The sequence below is a fragment of the Thermobia domestica genome, chromosome 11 (genome assembly GCF_964235325.1).
Source record: "Thermobia domestica chromosome 11, izTheDome1.hap1.1, whole genome shotgun sequence".
Taxonomy (NCBI): domain Eukaryota; kingdom Metazoa; phylum Arthropoda; class Insecta; order Zygentoma; family Lepismatidae; genus Thermobia; species Thermobia domestica.
This window is the reverse complement of record NC_137464.1, coordinates 182,522,223-182,546,084: the sequence shown is the minus strand read 5'-3', so window position 1 is coordinate 182,546,084 and position 23,862 is coordinate 182,522,223. Positions and strand designations below refer to the sequence as shown.

The following is a 23,862-nucleotide window of genomic DNA, read 5'->3' as shown; positions in this document are numbered from 1 at the left end:
TAACTACTTTTAAAGGTTTGCAAGGCATGAGAAGTGAATGCTGAAAAGCTGCTATAATAATAATAATAATAATAATAATAATAATAATAATAATAATAATAATAATAATAATAATAATAATAATAATAATAATAATAATAATAATAAGAAGAAGAAGAAGAAGAAGAAGAAGAAGATTACGTAAAAGAAAAGTACGAAGCACCTCAAGTAATATGTTTATCACTCATGCAATAAATATAGTCTTGTGAATATTCTAATTTTCGATTAAACCTTATATTTCTATGACGGAAGGCCGGGCAATTAATCAATGCGGCGGTAGTGTACTGGTTTGAAAATGATAGTAAAATCTACGCTAGAAGGGGCTATAATTACTAAGTCGAATAAAAAAGTATTCAATTTCGCATAACGCCAAGTTTTCACACTGAATAACAACTTACTGAACCTTCCTAGTACAATCTTAACTTGCTATGCTTTCTGTATTACGCATTTTTTAAGCTATTGTGTGGAACACTTCAAAATATCACAAAGTGGGAAGGTAACACGTTTCCTTGATCATAGACGGAAATGTGACATCCTCCGAGGATCCCACACAAACTATACGGAAAAAATGGGTTCAATATAATACAAGATGTTCAAAAAGTTACTCAACCTTACGAAAAAAAAAAATTCTTCTTATGTATAATATACGGTGCTCAAGAAGTACGCAACCTTAGGGGAAAAAGTTTTCCTCTTATTTTTTATAATGTAAGGTGTTCAAAAAGTTACGCAAAGCTTATGAGAAAACTTTTTTTTTTTTTTTAAATTCTCTACATTAAGTGTTACAAGTGACTGCAGTTCTTCATACAAATGGACACGACGAACCATATTGTTAAAACCCTTTTCAATGTTATCTGCGAGATGTTACGAACACAACAACGAATATTATCCTTCAATTCCGTAATACTGTGCGTATGAATAATGTAGACGGAATCCTTAAGATAACCCCGCAAGAAGAAGTCTACAGGCGATAAATTGGAGATTGCAGTGGCCATAATCCCTTTGAGATCAGTCATCCTGGAAAACACCCTTCGAAGTTGCACTACTGCTGTACCGCTCAGGAGTACAATTTCACACACTTTGCGTAAGGCCATGCATGCACTGCCAATAGAGAGCCCGGACTGACTCGAAAGTTGCCACCTTTCTTTTTTTAACTCGCAACATATGCAGCTTGCACATCGCTCAACTGTTCTGTTAACAAACTTGGTCGATCTTTGCTTCCACTACACTACCTGTCTCTTTGGAACTTGTCGTACAGCCGCTTGATGGTGAATTTGCTTGAAGCATATGTTCCGTACTTCTCTGTGTAGACCCTCTGGGTCCATGCATAACTGCTAGTGCAGATGTACTCTGTCACAATGAATATCACTGTTGCAACATATAGCCCATGGCTACTCACTTATTCAGCACCTATAATGAAACAAAAACAATTCATGAGATTCTCTATAAGGTAGAGTAACTTCTTGAACACGCTGTACTACAAATAATCATTCTTGTATGCATTTCAATACTCAAATCTCTTTATACGTTAGACGAAGTACATAACAATAATGCGTTTGTCGGACTCAGAAAACTTGAATTTGGAAATAATAAAAGTCGTGAATCCCACATTTTTTAAAGGATAGACACAAATAAATAAATAAATATGTACTTCAAATTACTATATATAATTACATATTGTACTGTAAGTACTTTTAACTGGAAATATATTGTAGTTAAAAGCGGATGTTTACTAAAAAGGGAAACAAAGTTCACTTTACGAGTGTTCTTTAGTATCACCTAAGATTAAGTTTTAAATTTCTTTGAAATTCCACATTGTAAGTGTTTTCTCCTTAACAAGTCCCCTACACATCACATCTCAATCTATTTGGTAAAAATAATGCAGAAACTTAAGAACAGTATAACATTTGAATATTATATATGTTACAGAAATAAACATCTGTCAAAATTAATTATGAATTTTATTTAAGAACTACACTTAATTATAAAAGTACACAAAATACAATTAGATAATATTTGATCTTCCTTATTTTTAGTATAACTAACCTATAGACTTAGATTAATATTCACGCCCAACAATGCTAATTTTCATTTGCCCAGCGAAACAAGATTTTTAATTTACATGCTTCGATGTATTTTTAAATCATAATACTTCTCATATATACGAAATGATAAGCATTTATATCTTATGATTATTTTGTCAGTAACACAAATTTAACAACATTTTCTCTCGCTATACTTTTCAACGTTCTACCTGGACAAAATAGGAGATTAATTTATGTAGAACAGTTTATTATTCGTAAGGATTAGAATGACGCAAGCAATAGATCATAGAATACAATGTTGACAATCAAAGATAGGTATGTTTTCTTTTTCTTTTATTTTTAGTCGCTGAAAATATGTAAGTTAAAAATGCGTTAAATGCACTGGTAAGTTAAATCGTAACCATTTTTAGCCCCACTAAATAAAGAGAAATTTAGGGAAGAGAAAATTTTGTTTAGTTTGGTAGAAATTTGATATTTAGAAAACTGATAGGACCCGTCACATCCAGTTTCTATTAAATATGGCGAAGTCTGTCAGTAAGTCATTTCTACATTACGAATACTTTCTGGTTGCTGCAAAAATATGTGCATTATTATGGGACATCTTTTTCAAGGAACTCTCAGAAATAGGCATGAACAGTCTTATTTTTTCTACCCAATACAATGTTTCAATAACTTCTTCCTAACGGTCACAAATTGTTCCCAATTCATACATGTTTAGGAAAGAACATAAATCAGTTAAAGAAGTTCATCATGATAGTTGCGATAATAATGCCTTCCAATTGATTCAGCAGTTCCAAGCAAATTTTGAAACATCAACTAGTGTTTGTAAAATGTGTATAGCAGACGATTACCGCCGACTTTTACCCAATAAATTCGTATACTGGCATGGCTGCTGAGCTCTATCTACACGTTCAGTACTTACAAGTTAGGAATAATGTTGCATGTTCTTATGGTATTACTGTTACTTTTACTTTTACTTTTAATAAAGTCAATATGGACATTAAGGTAATTTTACAGAGCAATGACACGAACTTCTAAATAAAATTATCGTACATACAATATAATCTTTTGTCGTACACGGCCATATAATCATATCCTTCAGTGATACTTTCGTTTCTTTACTGAAAAAGAAACACTTACTCCTCAAGCACCCACCGATTCGAACACTAAACACACTATTCGATACGGAAGCTGGAAATTTTGGTTTGAGGAAAATTTGGAACACGAAATTATTGGTGTACGTAAAGTTAGGTGTAAGAGTAATATGGTGTATATATTAATTAATGAAATTTGCTAGTAATGTAATACCAGAAGTAGAAGATTAGAAGAAAATAAAGAGGAGGAAGGTTGGGAAAGGACGGAGAGGAAACTGCCGGTGCTAATAAGTTTTTTCTTTTTTTTTTAATGGAAAAGTGATGAAATTTGGCACAGATTACTTTCAAGACACTAAAATTCAGATTCTTTCGAACACCCTGAAATCACTTTTTCCCCAATTTTCGAGATCCAGGGTCTTAGATGTATTATATTTCCTATAATGATCTCAGATATCAACAAAACACATTGACAGATTTTTCGCAATAAAAAACATACTTGGCAATATTTCAGATACAGTAAAACTTGTTAACTTGGCCACCTGCTTATGTTTGTCTCTTTCCTGTGGGTGGTGATTACCCTTTAGGACATACACTACTTATTACTTTATAAATTGGCCACCTCTCTATTTGAAAATTTTGAAAGCAACGTTGCTCCTATGCTGCTGATATTAAATTCACCTGTGTGTGTTGGACACTCACGTTATCACGTTTCTTGTAAACCCCTTCAAGAACACAGGTCAGTAAAGCGAAGAGGAAAAAAAGAAATATTTCTCCAAAATACAGCCAGCGGTGGTACTGTTTATCGTTTTTATGACTATCGTCGGCAGGTGTGTGCAAAGATTACTGCAGTTAAGGCTTTCCATTCATATTCTTTACTGCAAGACACTTTCGTAATTCAATCCAGACGGATTCAAATGTCCTTTTACTTCCGTTCCGACTTCCGTCAAATCCTTTTCCCCCCTTGTGGAGCTTGCAGGAAATTTAGAACAAATGACGAACGATATATACTGCAAAATGTTAAAAAGAAAGCGACGTAAGATAATAGAACAAGTATTTTTCCTTGTTGCTTGATGGTCAATAACAATTTTCCAGATGCACAATCTGTCGCTTATGATGTTTGATTACTAAGTGCAGTGGGTGAGGGAGTGTGAATGTTGTGGATATTTCCTGCAGTTGATGTATTATCTTGTTTTATTTATTGCAATAGATGGAGGAGAGAAAAGAAGAAAATATTGTATAAAATTTGTATTGCTTCGCTTCGGAGGTAGTTAGCGTGTTCAAATTACATATAAAACAAAGTGTGTGAATGACTAAGACAGATACTAATTTCGTAGTATATTTTCATATTCCCAAAATAAATATTACCATGTATTATTTATAAAATATAAACCAGTGCAAATAATTACAAGGTAGCCACAGATTTTAGTAAACTGTTTTCCTCGACAAAGGCTATATATTTCTCTGACAAAAGTTTAATTTTTAGCTCCATTGACTATAACCAGATTCTAATGAAATTTGTATGAAACCATCGCGAGAAAAAAACTTTTTCAAACAAAAAGTAAATGAACAAAATAGGTATATCTATGTTGAAATTATCAGTGATCATACAGATAATTATGGTATGAACACTGTCAGCTATTGTGAAGTTTTGTGGTCTAGTTACAAAGATTATGGTTAGATTCTCATGAAATTTAAGTGGAACAACCAGAAAATAACAAGAACGAAGATCATTAAAATTGGTGCATCTGTGTCGAAGACTTATGCTTCAAGATGTTGTAGCTCAACTGATTTCAAAGTTATAAACCTAACCAAAAATCACGGAAAAACAACTTGATTTAATTTAATGCATTTGTAACATATTCTATATTGTTGTATTGCACGATGTCCAAATAATCCTATTACTTCGAAGTTGCTTCCATTATCGAGAACGACTATTTAGTTTCCCTGACAAAGAACTTTTCAACAATTTCCCTGACATTAAAAAAAAATGTCAATAATTTCCCGGATTTTCCCCGACAAAAAATAAATTCCCTAATTTTCCAAGTCTGTGGGAACCCTTAATTAGTAGCAGCATTAGATGTGCTTATTACGATTTATAATAGTTTTTGCACCAGAAATCGTTTATTTTCTGTAAGTAGGCCACCTGTCTAAGTTGGCCAACATAGACAGGTTTCACTGTATTTCGAATATATATCTGTATCGTATTTTTAACATTCACCTCCATGTTCTCTGGGGACAGATATTTGTAAATAATAATCTACTATGTTTCAAAGACTAAAACTGCTACTGACAGTAACAGACTGTAAATTTCATGTTTCTGTTTATTCTACTTTACTTCCATTCTTAATACACTAAAAATCTTTAGAAAAGTCTTCAAGCTTACATTAAGAAATCGACAGAATAGACTGACAAGTTTGATATATACGACTAGCTACCTTGTAAACACAAATTAAGTCCATCTCAATAGTAACAGCTCTCCATACAGCAGAAACATGTATAATGTACGAAACTGCTGATTAAACTACACAGTTTATAGTTTCGTTAATATACTGTATGTGCATAAAGAACGAAAATATAATGAATATTGTGATTGGAATTTTTCAGGTCAAATCCCAATTACAACATTGATCAAGTTGGACTTTGTGGTGGACAAACACCGTGCTCATGGGTTTTCTCGGGGTTCTCCCGTTTCCTCCCACTTTCTTCATTCCACCACTTCACTCATCACCGTCTCCTTCAGCCTAACCGGCATAACCGTGGGACGTAAAACTTAAAGATTTCATTTCATTTCATTGATAAAGTTCTGCACCGTTCTCCGTCGCTCATACAGAAGTGTTCGGAACTTTTTACATAAGAGCGAAAAATCGGACTTAATACAGAAAAAGGAAAACTGGACACTGGATGAGATGCTATGATCACCAATAAAATAAAATAAAGAATACTTAAAATATATTTTCCATTTATTCTTGATTAAAACGCGTAAAAAAAAGAAAAACAAAAAATAAGTCTACGTATTAGCAGGGAACTAGGTAAATAAGCACACACACAAACTAACAATGGAGGAATCTGAATATACTGTATGACTTCCTTCTCTAGAATTTTAAATATTTCTTGCTTTATTAACTGATTTTGCACATAAGCTATTTTTTGCTGCATGGAAAGATATTATTTATTGAAGTTTGTGTTTATAAGCTAGCTAGTCGGGCACATTAAACTTTAAGTTGCTGCCAGAAGAAGACTGATTAGTCTTCCAAATGTAAAAATTATTATTTACAAATAGTTGTTATCAGGAAACATAGAGATGACTGCTAAAAATATTTGTGAACGTTCCTTATTCATTCTGATGAAGTACTAGAACTGGAAGGCACCACAGCTATGTTAAATTCACAAAATTCTGTGAAAATGGCTGGTTCGAAGTTTGATTTCTATTCAGCATACCCTACAGAAGAATAACGAACTGCACCCTCAAATGGCGACAAGAAAACAAACAATAAATTACATTACAACAATAAACCAACTACATACCATGGTAAAAAACAAAGTATCATCACCAAACAAAATTGGTGTAAAGGTCGATAACAAAAATTATCTAATACAACCTAACAGAAACGTGTTAATAAAATTTCATATAATTTTCAATATATGTTTCAAATTCAGGATGCTAGATAAAAAAATAATAATAATAATAATCTTACCTTATTTCATTTAATTTATTTTTTGTGAAAGATATCCTATATACACCGAACTTTTCGTACACCGAAATTTCCTATATCTATTCGAAATTAGCCTGTACACAATTTACATTTAGAACTATTTAATTTATTTACTGTACAATTATTGCATGAGCTGTGAGTAATCTAAATTTGTTAACCTCTCTGTAACGAACACTTCTCGTTTACGGACAAATAGTAAGGTCCCATCGGTGTCAGTTATTTGGAAGTACTGTATTAACTTTCTCTGCGTAATTTTCTAGCACGTATCAACTACTTCAGATAAGAAAAAATCAAAGTTATTCACGTCAACAAGCTTCAGTAACAAATTAATCAACAAAAGTAACTTACTATATATATTGTAAGTACTAAAACAAATCCTGTTGATTACTGTAATATTTCGAAAAAGTCTGAAAAAGTACAGGCAGAACTAGAATAATTTACTGCATTCTACCCAGACAAATTTAACAAGTAGTATGTGCGTTACTGTTACGGGTATTTGTGGCGCGCTGGAAATCAAACAATAGATGTAACCTGCTGTTAACAATGTAGTTTTGTTATATATACAGTAAACAGATAAAGCATCTGTTCTAGAAGAATAAAACTGCCAGTTACTATTGGTGACGAACGATAATGTTTTTAGGGCCATAAAAATGAAGGGTACAGGGGAAAAACACACTAAGTTACATTTCGTAAATACTTCAGGAGAGTGGTTTTAAAGCATGGACAAAGCGGGTTCTTCCTTATATGGGGTTTCTTTAATCGTTTAGAAAATGGGTTTAAGCTGTTACTTTCGCAGTGTTCTTATACTATTGGTAAAATGCTGCCTTTAGCTGTCTGAAGGGATAAATATCTCAAAATTATGTACTTTGGACTTAGCGTATTTTTCCCTTGTACCGTTCAAATATTTCTGGTGATTTTGCACGCATGTGAACTTTCCCCAAGCACCTCATTTTGTTCAGCTCAATGTTGTCTATAGACTGATATTTATTACCGTCGGACAATATTATAGTTCAGCTAAAGCAAATTCAAAAGTTAACCATACATCTCATTAATATGTCCTGTCGTCTTACTTGTTTCTCAATGAAAAGTTTCGTTAGGATATACTTCATTATCAGTCCCATCGTAATAAGCAGCGTGGTTATCGTGCATTAATTTTTAGATTTACAAAAATAGTCTTAACATGACTTTATCGAGAAGTACGCATGAGGATTCACATATACTCACATGACTTTGCTCAGCTCAATGAGATCTATTAATTGGTGTATGTCTCATGTTTATATATATATTGTTTAACACTAATAATATGGCAGAATTTTTATTTTCAATGTTAACTCAATTTATTTACATTTCACGGGATATAAATAGTTTTATCCGTAGAATTTCACCTATGTTTAAAACCTTTAAAATGCATCATCTTTAATTTTTATTACACTAATTTGTAAATTTTCAACTGCACCTCCTGTACTATGGCTGAACAGAAACTTTTAGTTGAAGTATGAGTACCCAGCACATCCATTTATATAGCCATTCTTGACAGCCTTATATATATATATATGAATTGCTGTAATTAATTTGTAAGATTCTGGTTTTCCAAAGACGTTTCTCATTCTAAATTTCAAGTAGGTCTCAATTCCATCACTCGGCTTTGTCACATCGAAAGCACTGTACTCTGACCCGACATCGTACCTGAGATCACGTAACATATGCTCACCATTTGGTTACGTGGAAGCAATGTCAACACTGTTTCTCTCCTGAATTATTGTGAAATTTCATGTTCTGATGTAATTTATTTCTTCTACGTAATTATTTCAATACAACTTGGCTGTAAAAGGAATGTTCTTCACTTAAAAAGAAACACTTACATCATTTATATAAATACAAATTAAATTACTTTTACAAGGCAGAGAGGGAATAAATTCAACGGACTCCATATACAAAACATTATTGTGTTGTCTAGTAAAGTTTGCTCGCATCTATAGGCCTTGTACTTTTCAAAGATATCACAAGTATGAAGCATTTAAATTTCTCAGCAAGCAGGGTGTGAAATCGTACCAGTGCAAGCGGGAGGAGAGACAGAAGTGTAAAATTATATATATAATCTTGTTGTACTGGAATGTTAACATGGAAGGTTTACATGTTTAAACATCGATACTTATTAAACTGTGTAACATTAGGGATACCGTTAACTACTAGACTACATATAAATTCATGTGATATACTGTATATAAGCTTTATTTATTTATTTCAACTTGATTTACATGTCGAGGTTAGATGTGAGTCAACTGGCCCGTACAAATTGCAAATTTGAATAAAAACGGTATCAAAAATTTGTACTCAATATGTACCGATTTGTACCACCAAAATAGGAATTTGTACCCCTACCAATTTCGACAAATTTGAATTTTTGATGGCGGGCCAGCATGACGTCAAGCTGGCCCGCCTTACTTACTTTTCTTTCCAATTCGAATCAAAATGATATCAAAAATTTGTACCCAACATGTACCAATTTGTATCACCAAAATTAGAATTTGTACCCCTACCAATTTTGACAAATTTCAATTTTTGATGGCGGGCCAGCTTGACGTTTTGTTGGTGAGGCGGCTTGACGATTTTCTTTCTAATTCGAACCAAAATTAGAATTTGTACCCCTACCACTTTCGGAAAATTAATAATTTTGATGGCGCGCCTGGTTGATGTTAAGCTGACCTTCACAACTTATTTTCTTTCCATTCGAATAAAATCCGTACTCAATATGTACCAATTTTTACCACCAAAATTAAAATGTGTACCAATACTAATTTCGAGAAATTTGAATGTTTATTGGCGGGTAAAGCTGGCCTGCAAAACTTATTTTTCATTCCAATTCGAATCAAAATATTATCAAAAATTTGTACCCAATATGCACCAATTTGTACAACGAAAATTAGAATTTGTACCTCCACCAATTTCCAGAAATTTGAATTTTTGTTGGCGGGTCAAGCTTGCCCGTCCAACTTATTTTTTTCTAATTCGAATCAAAACGGTTACTAAAATTTGTACTCAATATGTACTAATATGAACAACCAGAATTAGAATTTGTACTCCACCAATTTCGACAAATTTGAATTTTTCGTGGCGGGTCAGGATATCCCGCACAACTTATTTTTCATTCCAATTAGAATCAAAACATTACCAAAAATGTATACTCAATATGCACCAATTTTTACAGTCAAAATTAGAATTTGTACCTGCAGTAATTTCTAGAAATTTGAATATTTGATGGCGGGTCAAGCTTGCATGTCCGACTTATTTTTCTTTCCAATTCGAATCAAAACGGTACCAAAAATTTGTAACCAATTTGTACCATCAAAATTAGAATTTGTAACCCCAGCAATTTCGATAGTGCTAGAAAGAATAAAGGAAACCATTAACACAAAACAATTCGTTGCGGAGGCGGTAGATTAAATAGATAGCATTGGGTTTTGTACAACTTGGTTGGGGGAGAGAGGGTCAAATATCTACACATGTTGAGGACCCCAAAATATTTTATGGGTGGGTGATTCCTTTCCCCAACCGTCTGTGATCATGCAGAATACTAATTTTTATTATAGAACTCGTTCAGAGGATCAGTTTGCTGTGAAGTCGTCACCATCCACTCATATCTCAGTTTCGGTAACAGTCTAAATTCTAATTTTGCTGATAGAAATTGGTACAAGTTCAGCCATCATGAATAATAAGCACCAGTGTAAAAATGTTGAATGGAACCAGTAAAACATTCGTTTGCATAGTGCTGATTACCTTGACATAAAATAAATTCACATATTTAAGTAAACAAATCAAATTTATTGAATTGGTGCAGGTACAATTTCCCGCTTTTTGTTACAAATTGTCTAAAAATTTTTAGACAATGTTTATATGCAAATTTGTCGTGCCGTTTTTACGAATTCAAGGGAAATCTGGTTATGCATGCTCATTCGATTCGAATGAAATGAAAAAAAAAAAAAAAAAAAAACGGTTTCGTTTGCCCGCCCAGGCCGCAATAAAAATTTAATGTTTAGAAACTGGTGGGGATAAAATTCTAATTTTGATGGTACAAATTCTTGGTAACATTTAAATTCCAATGTGTAAAAGAAATGTGTCGCGAAAGCCAAATTTTGACATCAAGTTGGCCCGAGCAATAAAAACTCAAATTTCGCTAAATTGTTGCGGGGTATAAATTTCATTTTGGTGCTACAAATTGCTACATATTGGGTACAAATTTTTTGTACCTTTTTGATTCGAATTGAAAAGAAAAATAACTTGTGCGAGGCAATTGATGTCAAGCTAGCCCGCCATTAAAAATTCAGATTTCTCGAAATTGGTGGGGGCACAAATTCAAATTTCGTGGTATAAATTGGTATATAATGGGTACAAATTATTGGGAGCGCTTTGCTTCGAATTGGAAAGAATAATAAGTTGTGGGGGCCAGCTTAAAGCCAATCTGGCCGCCTTCAAAAATTTAAATTTGTCGAAATTGGTGTGGCTCCAAATTCTAATTTTGATGGTACAAATTGGTACATATTCGGTACAAATTGTTGATACCATTTTGGAAAGAGTAATAAGTTGTGCAGGTCAACTTGATCCGCCTTCAAAAATTCAAATTTCTTGAAATTGGTGTAGAAATTCTAATCTTCTGGTAAAAATTGGTACATACTGGGTGCAAATTTTCGGTACCCTATGATTCGTAATGGAAAGAAGAATAAGTTGCAGTGACCACCTTAACGTCAATTTGGGCTGCCATCAAAAATTCAAATTCCTCGAAATTGATGGGGATACAAATTGGTACATATTGGGTGCAAATTTTTGGTACCGATTTTGTTCGACCTGGAAAGAAAAATAAATTGCGCGGGCCAGCTTGACGTCAAGCTGCCCCGCCATCAAAAATTCAATTTTTTCGAAAATGGTGGGGGTACAAATTTTGGATACTGTTTTGGTTCGAATTGAAAAAAAAATAAATTGTGCTGGCCGGCCTGATACCAAGCTGGCCCACCATCAAAAATTCAAGTTTTTCGAAATTGGTGGGGGTGTAAATTTTAATTTTGGTGGTACAAATTGTTACATATTGTGTACAAATTTTTGGTACCGTTTTTGCCCGAATTGGGAAGAAAAATAAATTGTGCGGGCCCTGGCTCGCCATCAAAAATTCAATTTTCTTAAAATTGGTGGGGGTACAAATTCTAATTTTGGTGGTACAAATTGGTACATACTGGGCACAAATTTTTGGTACCGTTTTTGTTCTACTTCGAAAGATAAATAAATTGTGCAGGCCAGTTTGACGTCATGCTGGCCCGCCATCAAAAATTCAATTTTTTTGAAATTGGTAGGAGTACTAATTTTAATTTTGGTGGTATAAATTGGTACACATTGGGTACAAATTTTTGGTACCGCTTTGGTTTGAATTAGAAATTTGTGCGGGCCAGCTTGACGGACATGAGGTTAGGGCTGTAGGAATCCTTATCTACCACCTAAACATGACAGACATATATGAATTGCTGTAATTAATTTGCAAGATTTTGACAATACGTAGTATCGTTTTATGATTCACGAGGAAGATTTTTGCGAGAGGAAATTTTCTTACAAAATTATTAAGTGGGAGGAATCCTCCTCAACCCCCGAGGATTTCACACCCTATTAGGAAGTACAGAAGAAACAACCAGAATATCTATCAGAATAATTTTGTGAAACCTACCTCGTATACAGTGGCGGCGGTTGGAAGTTAAAAGTAGGGGGGCAAGACATGATCTGAAAAATTGTATATCAGTGTAAGATTTCCTGGTTGTTTCTAACACTGATGAAAGGTTGTATAACTAATAGGATACTATCCTTATTCACTTAAAATACCGTATATCATATTTTTATTTTATTAAGTAAATTCATAAGAGCAATACAGGTAGGTACTAGCCCTTTATACTCTAAAACAAGAAAAGTGTAAGAAGAGATTTGAGTTCTTGCTCATGAACATCTTAAAATTCTGTCTGGAAAGTTGTGTGATCAAATTACACTCATGCTCAAAAATTAAGGATAATTGCAGATTGTGGTACTACACAACGTGGCACTACACAAAACTGGCGCTAATAGCATAGGCACATAGTGAACACAACATACGAACAAACTAAACATATCGGTACCACGGTATTGGTGATATTCACGGTATCCACGGTATTGGTGATAAGTTGAGAAACACATGTGCTACACAACGCCACTGTCTCCTGCGCATGTACCCGACATCAATATGGGATATGATCACCATGCTCACGTACACAGGCCGCACAACGGGTTGGCATACTCTGAATCAGGTGGTCGAGCAGCTGCTGGGGTATATCTTCCCATTCTTGCACCAGTGCCTGTCGCAGTTCCTGAAGTGTCCTAGGGGTTTGAAGACGTGCAGCGATACCTCGACCGAGAGCATCTCAGACATGCTCGATGGGTTTAGGTCTGGAGAACAGGCAGGCCACTCAATTCGCCTGATATCTTCTGTTTCACGATACTCCTCCACGATGGCAGCTCGGTGGGGCCGTGCGTTATCATCCATCAGGAGGAAGGTGGGACCCACTGCACCCCTGAAGAGGCAAACATACTGATGCAAAATGACGTCCCGATACACCTGACCTGTTACTGTTCCTCTGTCAAAGACATGCAGGGGTGTACGTGAACCAATCATAATCCAACCCCACACCATCAAATCACTACCTCCATACAGGTCTCTTTCAAGAACATTATGGGGTTAGTATTGGGTTCCTGCTTCACGCCAGATGATAACCCGGAGAGAATCACTGTTCGGACTATACCTGGACTCGTCCGTGAACATAACCTGGGACCACTGTTCCTTTGACCATGTACTGTGCTCTTGACACCAGGCTTTACGGGCTCTCCTGTGAACAGGGGTCAGTGGAATGCACCTTGCAGGCCTCCGAGCGAATAAACGATGTCTGTTCAGTCGTCTGTAGACTGTGTGTCGGGAGACAACTGTTCCAGTGGTTATGGCAAGGTCCCGAGCAAGGCTACCTGCTGTACTCCGTGGCCGCCTGCGGGCACTGATGGTGAGATATCGGTCGTCTTGTGGTGTTGTACACTGTGGACGTCCCGTACTGTACCGCCTGGACACGTTTCCTGTCTGCTGGAATCGTTGCCATAATCTTAAGATCCCACTTTGTGGTACACGGAGGGCCCGTGCTACAACATGCTGTGTATGACCAGCCTCCAGTCGCCCTATTATTCTACCCCTCATAACGTCATCAATATATGTTCTTTGAGCCATTTTCAACACACAGTCACCATTAGCAGGTCTGACAACATCTGCACACTTACACGCTGCACCGTAGTCTGACATGCATCAAGACACCTCTGCGTATTTGGACTGCTGCCAGCGCCACCGTGCGACAACCACACCGCATGCACCGCACCGAATGGTCAAATGCATCGCATGGTCATGCCCCAAGGTGATTTCCAACCGAAAACCGCCTACCAGAGCGCTGTTTCACCATGTATCCACATTATCCTTAATTTATGAGCACGAGTGTATTTAATAAATTTGCAAAACAAATAAATAGAAGGGATAATATTAATCACAGTAATGAATAATGACGCTTGTTTTGCAGAAATTATATTGAAACTGGGAATTAATGAACAACTTATACTTTTAATTCCACGCATGCCATTAAATGAATGTTTTTACTCTTAGAAAATGAAATATAGTAAGTACTGCAAGCATATGCTATGACATTTAAAGAAATATGCAATTGCAATATTAATTGCTTTGAATTGCAATTAAAACGCAATTCCTGTAGCTTTCTTAACTACACGGGAAGACCAATAACCAATACGTACTCACGGAACGGCAAATATCATATGGCAGCATTTCTTTCTATGAGACAGTAATACATACAAAACCATTACCAGAGTGTCAACATTCTGAAAAGTAAGTGAAAGTCAGATAAGTAAAAATGTATCAGGTGAAGTCAGGGAAATGGCAGATTGGTCAAGGACAGTCAGTGAAAAATCGATTTAGGTCCATTGTTCAATTACTGATAAATTTATGAAATAGGGTTGATTTCTTTACTGTTACTGGATGTAAAATGTGGTGTTCTTAATGATGATATTGAGGGAGTCAGTGTTCTCTGATATAGTTGTTGAAACTAATATTCTGCGAGAAACATATCTAACTGCATCCTGGCATATTTGCTCAAAAGGATAGACGCTGTTCTAGAAGAATTGCATGGTGCCAAGAGGATATCTGGACAAGTGGCTGAGAGCGCGAAGAAATAGTATCTCCAGCTCACAGTGAAAGCTCAGACTGAAGAATTTAAGGAACACTCGAATGAGTTCATAGCCAATGACAGAGATGGTATTGGACTTGATGAGTTTTTTTACTTAGTCTTAGGAAATGGGAAGAACTTCGTTGACTTATGCTCAGTTATGAAATTGTGTTTTATCTTCTTTCACGGAAACGCATTTTTTGAAAGTGTTTTCACAATAAATAAAATTATCATTGTTGAGAACTTACAAGAAGAATGTCTGGTGGCTCAACGGATCATATATGACTCTGTGATGAGAATAGGTGGATCATCAGGATTAATAATTACAAGAGGTATGATAAATTCAGTGAGAAGTTTAATGAGACAATATTAGGTGTATTTGGAAAAGAAAAGAAAAATAAATGCTGGAGACGAGAAGAGGAGAGAGAAACGGAAGGTTCGGAAACAACTAAAGGAGCTGGAAAAAGAAGAGAAGAAAATTAAACTGCGGAGGCAACAAGAAGGATATTCAGATCAATGAGAAGAAAACTATGCGAGAAAGGATGAAAGCAAATTTCTAAATGGGTAGCATTTAACAACTGCACCAGCAAAAATATGTGTTACATAATGTGTGTGTTTTTTTAATAATCAGTAAAATCCATGTATGAACTGTTTATTACGATAGCCAATATTATAATGCTGTGTAATTGAGATTATAATGTGTAATTTTTTTCTTATCTTAAGTACTCTGTATACTGCACACTTTCGTTTGTAACTTTACATTTTGTGTAATAGGTAGGCCTGATCAATATCGGATTAATGCACATGTTTGTAAATTTACATTCCTTTGGAAAGAAAATTGAAAAAAAGAAAGAAACAGAAGCGGAAGAGAACAAGGCCAACTATGTGGAGTGTGGAGGCTGTTTTTTTCTTTTTTCTATATTTTTAAGTTATCCAGGGGGGTCAGAGAAATCTGGAACTTTCGACATGGAAAGTAAGGAAAAAGTCGGAGATTTTTCTGCAAATTGTGTGGACACCCTGTTTACATTTCCAAATGAAAGTATACAAATTAAGGCGTCATGTCAAAAAAGTGGGGGGCAACTGCCCCCTCTTGCCCCCCTAATCGCCGCCCATGCTCGTATATACAAATAATATCAAAAAATTTTAACTGATCAAGTTGACGGGCATGGGTAAATTTCAAATCCATTTACCGACACCTATGGATACTAAATCTAGAGAAACTAGGCTCAAAGAAATTAATTACTTTCGTTTAACATAACGCACATCTACTCAATACATAATCCACGAACTATAAATTATTAGGCGCTCTCCAACAGGATAACTTTGAAATCTGAATGCATTACAATGGTTCGGATCGCATCTGAAACTGTAAGTTCGCGTCTCACATAGATTCAGTACTGAAAACGAACACAAAACTCCAAACACAAATATAATTGGTAAAACGATAAAATTGAGGAAACATTAGGATACCAGGGATTCTTCCAGATTGATAAGTCCTCGCCCACTCTCCGACCTAAGATAAATTAAATTTAAATTATGTCATTCTTACGCAGCGCACAGCCTTTAGTAAATGATGTTTTAAGGTAATTCTCTCACATGTTGATTTTGCTTCCCCCAACAAAATTTTCAGCAAGAAAGCCTGTTAGTATCATGTAGGAAACGCTGATCAATTCAGTTTCACAAACTTTCAAATAACTAAAGGTCCTCACAATTTAAATGACAAAATATAATGAAGAACTTAATATTACATTAGTACGCTACATCTTCGAATAAAGTTCAATATGTGATTGTATTCCATAGAAAGAACAATTACCAAAATGTTCCGAAATACCTCGATTTTGTTTAAAACTACATACAGCTTACGCAGAAAGAATGAAAAGTATAACATAAAGGACCTTCTCACAACATAAAACTGTTTTCACCTTTTCTTCCTCTCACTCCCGCTGTCATTTCTTTCCTCTCAGACACATATACATACTGTAGAACGCAGAAGCAAGAAACCATTCCTCTCTGAACTAAATTGCCGTTCTGAATGCGCGCTTTTAAGGATAAATTACAGTCCTATTAGCTACAACTGAGTGCAATTTTCTTTAATTTTATTCTTTGGTGCCTCTTTCATCAAGGATATCCCTTCTTGAAAAACAGAACGTAACATACACACACACACACATACACAAAATGTTTTCAAACGAGAAAAAAGAAAAAAGGGAGACAATTTTACTAGGTATTTATGAACAAGAACTGTTACGAGTGATCATTAGTTGTAACGAGCCCTTGAAGGTGAGCAACTGGAATCGATCTGCAGTGTTATCTTAAAGTTCCTCATAAGCACCTGACTTCCAATAACTACAAAAAATCAATGGAAGAAGAGAAGGAAACAAAAAGAAACACATACATTATTTTATTTTATTCGACTGCTTTACAATCTTTCGCATTAACTTAGGTTCTTCTCAAAATCGATCACCATGGATCTAATCGATGTATTAAGGCTGGCGTCACGTATGACCTGTTCAGTTTTCTTTAAAATAAGGTGAGGACGAAGTGGCTAGGACAGCGTTAGAAAGAACTGTTTAATGACACTTCAGACTAAAGTATCTTCACGAGTTCTACCGCCACTTTTTTACGTTTAGCACCAAAACATTAAATGCAACAAGGGTATTCGTTCATTAATTTCTTTTCGTCAGATTCTGCAAAATGATAATTAAATGGCAAACGGTTTTTTTTTTTTTTTTTTTTTTTTTTTTAAAGTACACTAACTCGCTTTTCAAACGAATGTTCTACAATACTACTCGAGTTATCGTGACGTCACAAATTGTCAACGCAACACTGACAATTTTATTTTAAAGTAGTTGTATGTAGTATGTAAATACTGCGCTACGAAGCTGAGGGACGTGTTATATGCTTAAACAGTAATAGTAGAAGGGTAATATACGAAAAGTTTGAAAACCTCCTCTGCAACAAATTTCAGTCATTCCTGCTGTAATGCTGAAAACGAGATAGATCAGTTCCCACATACTCAAGACGAGTGTTTCGGTTCCTCCAAGACCGAGGAAACCTTTCCACGAAACAAAACAGAAATAGAAAAACGCCAGTCAACACTTCGGAAATACAGAAGGTCCTTGAAATTTTTGAACTACCTGATCACACGATTTAGTAAGGCACAAAATACCATCAGATTGGAATCAACTAAAATATACCAGCTCTTGGTAAAAATACAATATTATGTTTTTATAGTATACTAAAAACGACTTTCAGAATTCCTATATGTCTACAAGGAATGTTGGGTAGGCGGTAAACAAAGAGAAAATAGTTGGTTCTAATAGTAAAAATTAATAACATACGATTATTCATTAAAAGCATAAAATAACATTATGATATTAAGTGTACTATTTCGTAAACAACTTCAAGATAAAGAATTGATAATTAAAAAAAAAAAAAAATCATCAACTTCAGTCAATATACTCACAAATGAAGTCAGTGAATAATTATCCTTCATAACAATAACGTCAATGAATTAATATTAAATCAAGTAATTTTCCACTGCTGAGAGAATGAAGATTGAAGTTAATAGCTATCTTTAGGAAACCAACGTACACGGCTCGGCCATACATCAAGATACAGATCTGTTCTCTGAACCACAATATTATGTATTAACAAAAGACGCATTAACGTGCGTTTAACTACCTACTGCACGTGATATTATCTGACTAACATAAACAACTACGTAATAACAATGTTGCTCGACTTAGTACGTTGGATATTTAACTGCAACACAAAATTAGTTAAGAGATTTTGATTTTTTTAAAGCTTCATTTTAGCAAGCACAGCAAGTACAGCACAATTGTATCTACACTAACTCCAATGCCTTAGAAAACTTGAATGCTCATTACCACAAAAACAGAAGTCCGCCAATGTGGCAAGACAAGACATGAAATAATTTATAATATTCTATTATCTCGGAAATTCGGTAAACCTTTAAATTATAAGCGCAGATTTAAAGCAAGTTGGTTCCTCATTCCGAGTTTCGTAATCAAATATGTAATACTGTGTGATACTAATATAAACACTTCATTTAAAAAAGAAAAAAAATGTAGTAAATTCAGGAAGTGTTTGGTGCCAACGAAGTTTTTTTTTTTTTTTTACTTTTTTCCTTACGGACAAATATTTACCGTTGATGTGAATCTAGGAATCACCGCTTAAAATAATAATAATAATAATAATAAACACGAACCGAGGATGATGACAAGAAGTTGTTGAAACGTATACGAGTAGGTTAATAATATAAGTGCTTAAAGTGAATTGAAGTTTAGTATTTTATTATTACGATCAGCATTCCACTTCTCCAAGACCATTTTTCCTCCATCATTTTCTTTATTCTCTTTTCGAGTTCCTAACAACAACTATATGTACACCCTGCGCGTATTGCTTATACAAGCAACATACCTTCGCGTGTCACATCTGGACATAATTATCCTCATGATATTTTGTGACGACTATAATACACTATGAAATGTTTGCGACATGCAACTTTCTCTGTTCACTACTTTTCCATCCTAAAGTGTGCAATATCATGGTTTACGCTCAAATACTGATATTGATTCACCTAACTTTCCATGACTACATAAGTAAATTTTCCCTGGCCAGCGACACTATCTTTCATGGTGAGGTTTAGAAAAACCGTAATTTTTCAATCAGCCTTCATCATTCCCATAGCCGTCCAACGCTCTTCCTTTACTTTTTAAAACAAAGTAAATAAAACTTTCTGCATTTCAAATATAATAAAACATTATTACTGTTCTAAACAATAATTATACACTGACATAATATCTCGACATTCTGAATACACTCGTAACTATAAACAAGTACACATATAGCATAACTTGGCCTATCTCCTTGAATATCTACAACCAATAAGTTTATCTGATTTTTCTTTCAAACCTTCAAGTTTTAGCACCTTTTTATCATCATCTTTTCGAATCTGCATTTACTCCATGAAGTATTCCTCGTATCTTCTGTAAGCAGGTGTAATGTTGTTAACACTGCTTCAGTAAAAGGAACTCTGAATACTTCCTGAAATCTGATTGCATTTTCCTTGATTATTCTGTGAGTGTAACAATTCCTTACTCTCCCTATATTTTGAAGCATTTACTGACTCATTTTAGTTACTCCTACTTTCAAGATCAGTGTGAACAACAAACGACTGAGTTCGAACGAGGTCGTAAGACTGGACCTGGAAGGAGGCTTCTCGTAGCGCAAAGTTGGTGCGCGTACAAAGCATGCCACCACGACAGTGATGTTTGTGAGGAAGTAATGGACAGAATATAACCCTACGCAGCGAAGATCGGGAAGTGGACATCGCAATGTGACCACAGAATAGGATAACAAACGCTATCTGTATGGCCGTGAACGGATTGTACAGTGTCGTCCAATGTTAGCTTGACACTGGAGAATGCAAAATGGCATTAGCAGAATGCTGGACTGACGGCATGCATAATTTTGTGTCGGATTCCATTAACCTGGAACTACAAAGCATTAGGACAAAACGTTGAACACATTAAAACGCCCTCTCTACTCACCTTGGTGGAGGTTCGAGCTTTATGAAGGCCTACAGCCTGTCGCAGTAAAAAGTCTATATGCCACGACGGTTGGAGAAATTTAGCCCACTATTGATCGATGATAACATAAGGTATGTCCCACGCGATTCAATGGTTGGGGACCTCGAAACAAGCGCGAAGCGACATAATTAATTAATTAGGGTAGCCACCAGAATCGAGTTCTGAAATAGTAGTAAGATAGTAGTGGAATAGTTACTAGTTAGTACACTAGTTTGTATAGTAACTGACACTAACTTGAAATGTGACTTGGCTTTCATATCTGCCAATTTCGGTTTCTTGACTCACTCTATAAAGAAACTAGAAACTACGGGAGATTTATTGAGTACTTCGGTTAAAGAAGTACAGTGCGTTGAATTAAAGCTGAATGTTCTTTCTGTTTCGAAAGCTGAAGTCGTAAGAAAAAGAATTTAAGGATTTGTTTGAGAAGAACATTGGCTATAAAAGACTATGTATAGTAACTGAAGTATTGGAAGACCAAAACACTAGTGAAGTTGATGGTGTGAATATTCGTGATATGTCCCTTTTCAAATACTCTAGGTTAACATCGTGTGATATAGAACGTTTCTTTTCTCAATATAAGGCATTATTCCGTGACAATAAGCATTGCTTTACGATGGACAATTTTGGAAAAGACGTTAGGTTTTTTTACTGCAATGCCCATGGAATTTCGACATCTGATGAAAAAGAGCTATTGATGAGCACAAGTATTTATTTTTCTTATGCTAAGCGTTCCCCCCCTTTTTTTGGTTAAATATTGTTTTTAATTTTTAGCAAATATTTTTTTTTTCATTTTTTAGCACACAAAAATAAATATTTTACAGTTTTTTAACATAAAAATTAGGCCCTAATAATAATTAACGATTAAAGGTAATTACATACTTCTATAAACTTAGTTATCACACAGTTTACAAATAGTTTGACTAATTTTTCTTTTTATTTTAGATACCTCACATGGATTCGCCGAAGATCAACATGACTCCAGCTCCAGTGTTCCTGATTATATCCACTATAGGTTTACTATACATGGTTTTCTTGGTGAATACATCCATAATACCTAGGTAGATTAGGTTAGGGTTACTATCTCAGGTAGGTATACCAGTCGGACGAATTTAGAATAGGTTAACCGTCATACTATGTATTAAAGTAACATTAGGCGAATTTTCAGGTGTAGAATAAGACTTCTAGTTTACTTTTACAAGCTGACGTTCATATGCATATTACTGTGGCTGAGTTGAGGACATCCAGTAGTTAATCAGCATCTATAGGCTTTAGACTAGGATTAATCATTACACTTGTTAAATTATACCTTCTCTATTATTTAGTTTGATACATTAATTGCTTTTACAGCTTACCAGATTAATATGGTGTCGGGCCACTTTTCGCCTTCAGAACAGCCTTGATGCGACGTGGGATGGAGGCATAGAGGTCGTGAATGGTAGCAAGTGGAATTTTACACCATTCCTCGTGCAGGGCATCGGCCAGTTCTGTGAGAGAGGATGGAGGTGGCGGGCCAGGGGAGGTGTTGAACTTCATCCCGATGTTCCTCAAACCACGCTGCAACAACGCCAGCTGTGTGAATGGGTGCATTATCATCCTGGAAGATGGCGTCTTTGTCCGGGAACAACATCCGGACCATAGGATGCAAGTGGTCTCCTAAAATTGCGACATAATCGTTGGCAGTGATTCGTCCGCTAAGTGTGACCACAGGACCCAATGAAAACCAAGATATTGCGGCCCACAGCATCACCGAGCCGCCGCCATGTTTCACAGTTGGGCGGAGACACTGCAGATCATAAGCTTCTTTGTGCGTTCTCCACACATAAACACGGCCCGTAGTTGGGAATAGGGTGAAGGATGACTCATCCGACCATATCACACGTTTTCAGTCCTCAACGGTCCAAGTTACATGGTCGCGGCACCATTTGCGGTGTGCGAAAGCGTTAAGGTCCCTGATGAGCGGTTTGGCCCATGCAACACGACCCCGTAAGTTCATGTCATGTAATTCGCGGCGGACTGTGATTGTCGAAACAGGGTGGGGGAGGTGCTGATTGAGTTCCTCCGTCACTTGCTCCGCAGTGGCACGACGGTTCTGCGTGACAATGCGCTTTAATACCCGGCGTGACCTGTCACTCATGATTTTCTTCCGTCCACTGTTCCGCTTCCCAGATGTAGTTTTCCCGTGTGTTGTGTAGGCCGTCATCATCTTCGACACTGTCCCACGCGACACACCTAACACAGTAGCCACTGCCGTCACACTCACCCCATATAACCGCACACCAACAATTTGTCCTCTTTGAAAATCTGAGAGGTCTCCCATTTTACACTACCTCAGCCTGCTGCAGCCACTGGACACTGCTGTTCCACTGCGCCTGACGTAGTATGGAGACCGACCTAACACACCACCACCAGCGTTCCGGCGCTGCGGGCGCCACGACACCACTGCCAACCCATACATCTGACGTGTTGCCAACTAGGTGTTTTCATTTTTCTGATCACCATCTGTATATATATATATATATATATATATATATGACTGCATAATAATAATAATAATTTAACTTTTCTTTTCAGGAATGACGTCCTCGAACAAATATCGAACACGAATTAAACATCATATCTGCTTTAGGACCAGTCTACGTACTAGAATCATCATGAAACAAGGTATGAATACTGGAATTTTGATAACATATTGGATTCTGTAGGGCTACTATGTGAACAAAAGACATCACGTCCCAAAAAGACGAACGATTCGGACCCGATTGAACTCTGTTAAGACCTAGTGTTTCATGGCAATGTTAACATTTATATTGGCACCAAACACAATATTCACTTAAAAAGGGCGAGATTTTAAATGAGATCACAATTAAAATACTGTTATTTCTAATTACAGAAAGTACTATGACAAAACTCACAACAAATGAATAATATTTGCTTAACTTTCAAAAAACTTTGTAACATTTATGTTGATACTTTTGATTCAATTTTATGTTTGTTTTCGATACAGATTTTTTTTTTAATTTTATATTATATTTTAACATTGTCTTTGTCTTCCATTAATATATACTGGTTATAAATGTCAGACAATT

At 35.6% G+C, this 23,862-nt stretch overlaps 1 long non-coding RNA gene across 1 annotated transcript in view; it reads right to left on the bottom strand.

Moving 5' to 3' along the window:
• Positions 1-1,267: 1,267 nt before the first annotated feature.
• Positions 1,268-23,862, bottom strand: part of LOC145664602 (uncharacterized) — a 103,315-nt gene continuing 80,720 nt past the window's right edge. Inside the window, exon 3 of the long non-coding RNA XR_014127499.1 lies at positions 1,268-1,446. This is a non-coding gene — a long non-coding RNA (uncharacterized LOC145664602). The remainder of the gene's footprint in view (positions 1,447-23,862) is intronic.